General features: G+C 39.6%; 1 long non-coding RNA gene across 1 annotated transcript; it reads left to right on the forward strand.

The window, feature by feature from the left end:
* The first annotated feature begins 3,125 nt into the window (after positions 1–3,125).
* LOC115178510 (uncharacterized) lies at positions 3,126–3,433 on the forward strand. The gene is made up of 2 exons (XR_003872642.1): positions 3,126–3,285; positions 3,332–3,433. It is a non-coding gene; the product is annotated as an uncharacterized LOC115178510 (long non-coding RNA).
* The last annotated feature ends 2,567 nt before the right edge of the window (positions 3,434–6,000 follow it).

A 6,000-nucleotide genomic window follows, 5' to 3' on the forward strand; every position in this document is an offset into this window, starting at 1 on the left:
GAAGGAGGTGAGGAGAGAGGACGCGAGGAATCGAAGGCAATTGAGATTCTCCCAAAGTGTGCAAATTCGCACACTTGTGGAGAATCGGGACACCCGCCCATGAAGTAGAACTCGATACAACTGACTTCCTCTCACTGGACCATTGGATAAAGTATTGGATCAGGTGTGTCCTGATTCCAGGTTCTGAAAGGCTCGTCTTCAAACATTCTAAATGACTCCTGTGGGTAGAATTCCATGGTGGTGGTTCCTGTATATATATATCACTGGGAAAGGTATTGCACTTTGTCTGTTTCAAACATCAATTATTATACTCTGCTCACATTCTTGCCTAGGAGTTTTTGTATTAACGATTGACAGTTAAATCAAATTGTATTGGTCACATACACAGTTTACAGCAGGTATAAAAGATGCAGGGATATGTGAATGTGCTAGCTCCCTCAACAATACAGTACATATCAACAATAAGAGTCGAGTCAATAACAAGTAGTAGAACAGGTAGTATGGGTAGTTGTAGAACAGGTAGTATGGGTAGTAGTAGAACAGGTAGTATGGGTAGTAGTAGAACAGGTAGTATGGGTAGTAGTAGAACAGGTAGTATGGGTAGTAGTAGTAGAGGTAGTATGGGTAATATGGGTTGTAGTAGTAGAACAGGTAGTATGGGTAGTAGTAGAACAGGTAGTATGGGTAGTGTAGAACAGGTAGTATGGGTAGTGTAGAACAGGTAGTATGGGTAATATGGGTTGTAGTAGTAGAACAGGTAGTATGGGTAGTGTAGAACAGGTAGTATGGGTAGTAGCAGAACAGGTAGTATGGGTAGTAGCAGAACAGGTAGTATGGGTAGTAGCAGTAATGGACCGGATTTACACACATAACCTGGATCTAAAGATATGTTGTCCATTTTAAAGGGTGGTTAGCGTTTATAGCCGAACCTCAACCAGAGTTAATAAAATGGTGACAGTAAACAATGTTGTTGAAGTAATTCTTTATGACCAACAAGCTTTGTGCAGAAGGGCCGTAGTTTCGTTCTTGTAAAGTATATCAGGAACGGAACACGTAACAGACAGACGAACAAGTGGTGGGAAATATAACATGTCTGAAGAAGATGTCTCCTACCAGTACTTATTTATTTGGTAAGAATAAAACAAAACAATGTTTGACAGATGCATATGAAGAGTCAGGTGGTCGTGATTCATTTGACAGGGACAGATACAGATGAAGAGTCAGGTGGTCGTGATTCATTTGGTAGGGACAGATACATATGAAGAGTCAGGTGGTCGTGATTCATTTGGTTGGGACAGATACAGATGAAGAGTCAGGTGGTCGTGATTCATTTGGTAGGGACAGGTAGAGATGAAGAGTCAGGTGGTTGTGATTCATTTGGTAGGGACAGATACAGATGAAGAGTCAGGTGGTCGTGATTCATTTGGTAGGGACAGATACAGTTGAAGTCGGAAGTTTACATACACTTAGGTTGGAGTCATTAAAAATCGGTTTTCAACCACTCCACAAATTTCTTGTTAACAAACTATAGTTTAGGCAAGTCGGTTAGGACATCTACTTTGTGCAAGTAATTTTTCCAACAATTGTTTACAGACAGATTATTTCACTTATAATTCACTGTATCACAATTCCAGTGGGTCAGAAGTTTACATACACTAGTTGACTGTGCCTTTAAACAGCATGGATAATTCCAGAAAATGATGTCATGGCTTTAGAAGCTTCTGATAGGCTAATTGACATCATTTGAGTCAATTGGAGGTGTACCTGTAGATGTATTTCAAGGCCTACCTTCAAACTCTCGCTTGACATCATGGAAAAATCAAAAGAAATCAGCCAAGATCCCAGAAAAAAAATTGCAGACCTCCACAAGTCTGGTTCATCCTTGGGAGTAATTTCCAAACGCCTGAAGGTACCATATTCATCTGTACAAACAATTGTACCCAAGAATAAACACCATGGGACCACGCAGCCATCATACCGCTCAGGAAGGAGACGCATTCTGTCTCCTAGAGATGAACGTACTTTGGTGCGAAAAGTGCAAATCAATCCCAGAACAACAGCAATGGACCTTGTGAAGATGCTGGAGGAAACAGGTACAAAAGTATCTATATCCACAGTAAAACAACTCCTATATCTACATATCCTGAAAGGCTGTTCAGCAAGGAAGAAGCCACTGCTCCAAAACCGCCATAAAAAAGCCAGATTACGGTTTGCAACAGCACATGGGGACAAAGATCGTACTTTTTGGAGAAATGTCCTCTGGTCTGATGAAACAAAAATAGAACTGTTTGGCTATAATGACCATCGTTATGTTTGGAGGAAAAAGGGGGAGCCTTGCAAGCCCAAGAACACCATCCCAACCGTGAAGCACAGGGGTGGCAGCATCATGTTGTGGGGGTGCTTTGCTGAGGGATACTTTCAAAGTTGTGGCAAAATGGCTTAAGGACAACAAGGTCAAGGTATTGGAGTGGCCATCACAAAGCCCTGACCTCAAACCTATAGAAAATGTGTGGGCAGAACTGAAAAAGCGTGTGCGAGCAAAGAGGCCTACAAACCTGACTCAGTTACACCAGCTATGTCAGGAGGAATGGGCCAAAATTAACCCAATTTATTGTGGGAAGCTTGTGGAAGGCTACCCAAAATGTTTGACCCAAGTTAAACAATTTAAAGGCAAATCTACCAAATACTAATTGAGTGTATGTAAACTTCTGACCCACTGGGAATGTGATGAAAGACATAAAAGCTGAAATAAATCCTTCTATCTACTATTATTCTGACATGTCACATACTTAAAATAAAGTGGTAATCCTAACTGACCTAAGACAGGGAATTTTTACTAGGATTAAATGTCAGGAATTGTGGAAAACTGAGTTTAAATGTATTTGGCTAAGGTGTATGTAAACTTCCGACTTCAACTGTACATATGAAGAGTCAGGTGGTCGTGATTCATTTGGTAGGGACAGATACATATGAAGAGTCAGGTGGTCGTGATTCATTTGGTAGGGACAGATACATATGAAGAGTCAGGTGATCGTGATTCATTTGGTAGGGACAGATGCATATGAAGAGTCAGGTGGTCGTGATTCATTTGGTAGGGACAGATGCATATGAAGAGTCAGGTGGTCGTGATTCATTTGGTAGGGACAGATACATATGAAGAGTCAGGTGGTCGTGATTCATTTGGTAGGGACAGATACATATGAAGAGTCAGGTGATCGTGATTCATTTGGTAGGGACAGGTACATATGAAGAGTCAGGTGATCGTGATTCATTTGGTAGGGACAGGTACATATGAAGAGTCAGGTGATCGTGATTCATTTGGTAGGGACAGATACATATGAAGAGTCATTTTATTTAGTGCACTCATTTACAGCATCAGTAGTTCTTTGTTTGGGCTTTTAAAATAAGAAAATAAAATAAACAATGAAAAACATTTTGTTGTGCTTCAGACATTTACAGAGGTATTCCTTTAAACCCATTTGTTTATGTCCTGTTATGTATCATAGGAAATGTAGTAAACCATATTCGCAAATGTAATTAATAACTTTACCATGCTCAAAAGTTTTTTTACCCATCTACCAATAAGTGCCTTTCTTTGCGAGTCATTGGAAAACCTCCCTGGTCTTTGTGGTTGAATCTGTGTTTGAAATTCACTGCTGGACTGAGGGACCTCACAGGTAATTGTATGTGTGGGGTACAGAGATGAGGTAGTCATTCAAAAATCATGTTAAACAGTATTATTGCACACAGAGTCCATGCAACTTATTATGTGACTTGTTAAGCACATTTTCACTCCTGAACTTATTTATGCTTGTCATAACAAAGGGGATGAACACTTAACTGACTCAAGACATTTCAGCTTTTCATTCATTTGTAAAAATGTCGAAAGCATAATTCCATTTTGACATTATGGAGTATTGTGTGTAGGCCAATGACAGAAAATATAAATTGAATCAACTTTAATTTCAGGCTATAACACAACAAAATGTGGAATAAGTCAAGGGGTGAGAATACTTTCTGAAGGCTCTGTAGCTCAAACCAGTCATGACTATGAATGGCTAAATTACTGTCGGACAGAAATAGCTGATATTTGCTTGATCCAGCAATGCTGTTCGGAGGCTCCCTGTGGAGGGTGTGACGCACTTGCGGAGCCTCCGGAGACTAAATCGAGCACACCGCATCGCCGTGCGCCTCTCAAATGTTGTAACAATGCAGAGGGCTCCGTATAACTCCACACTGACATGATTGGTTGAAGGTATGTGGGGGTAGGAGGTCATGTATAAACAAAAACACACTTCCTTGACAACAGCTTGGCGAAGCGCAAGAAGAATAGGAGGAGCTCCTCAACACCACTCTGTTGTTATTATTATTATTACATGTAGGTGGAGCTCTTCCTCACCACTCTGTTGTTATTATTATTATTACATGTAGGTGGAGCTCCTCAACACCACTCTGTTGTTATTATTATTATTACATGTAGGAGGAGCTCCTCCTCACCACCCTGTTGTTATTATTATTATTACATGTAGGTGGAGCTCCTCCTCACCACTCTGTTGTTATTATTATTATTACATGTAGGAGGAGCTCCTCAACACCACTCTGTTGTTATTATTATTATTACATGTAGGAGGAGCTCCTCAACACCACTCTGTTGTTATTATTATTATTACATGTAGGTGGAGCTCTTCCTCACCACTCTGTTGTTATTATTATTATTACATGTAGGTGGAGCTCTTCCTCACCACTCTGTTGTTATTATTATTATTACATGTAGGTGGAGCTCTTCCTCATCACTCTGTTGTTATTATTATTATTACATGTAGGTGGAGCTCCTCAACACCACTCTGTTGTTATTATTATTATTACATGTAGGTGGAGCTCCTCAACACCACTCTGTTGTTATTATTATTATTACATGTAGGTGGAGCTCTTCCTCATCACTCTGTTGTTATTATTATTATTACATGTAGGTGGAGCTCTTCCTCACCACTCTGTTGTTATTATTATTATTACATGTAGGAGGAGCTCCTCAACACCACTCTGTTGTTATTATTATTATTACATGTAGGAGGAGCTCCTCAACACCACTCTGTTGTTATTATTATTATTACATGTAGGTGGAGCTCTTCCTCACCACTCTGTTGTTATTATTATTATTACATGTAGGAGGAGCTCCTCAACACCACTCTGTTGTTATTATTATTATTACATGTAGGTGGAGCTCCTCAACACCACTCTGTTGTTATTATTATTATTACATGTAGGTGGAGCTCTTCCTCATCACTCTGTTGTTATTATTATTATTACATGTAGGTGGAGCTCCTCAACACCACTCTGTTGTTATTATTATTATTACATGTAGGTGGAGCTCCTCAACACCACTCTGTTGTTATTATTATTATTACATGTAGGTGGAGCTCCTCAACACCACTCTGTTGTTATTATTATTATTACATGTAGGTGGAGCTCCTCAACACCACTCTGTTGTTATTATTATTATTACATGTAGGTGGAGCTCCTCAACACCACTCTGTTGTTATTATTATTATTACATGTAGGTGGAGCTCCTCCTCATCACCCTGTTATTATTACATGTAGGTGGAGCTCCTCAACACCACTCTGTTGTTATTATTATTATTACATGTAGGTGGAGCTCCTCAACACCACTCTGTTGTTATTATTATTATTACATGTAGGTGGAGCTCCTCAACACCACTCTGTTGTTATTATTATTATTACATGTAGGTGGAGCTCCTCAACACCACTCTGTTGTTATTATTATTATTACATGTAGGTGGAGCTCCTCAACACCACTCTGTTGTTATTATTATTATTACATGTAGGTGGAGCTCCTCAACACCACTCTGTTATTATTATTATTATTACATGTAGGTGGAGCTCCTCAACACCACTCTGTTGTTATTATTATTATTACATGTAGGTGGAGCTCCTCCTCATCACTCTGTTGTTATTATTATTATTACATGTAGGTGGAGCTCC

The sequence above is a fragment of the Salmo trutta genome, chromosome 38, assembly GCF_901001165.1.
Source record: "Salmo trutta chromosome 38, fSalTru1.1, whole genome shotgun sequence".
Taxonomy (NCBI): domain Eukaryota; kingdom Metazoa; phylum Chordata; class Actinopteri; order Salmoniformes; family Salmonidae; genus Salmo; species Salmo trutta.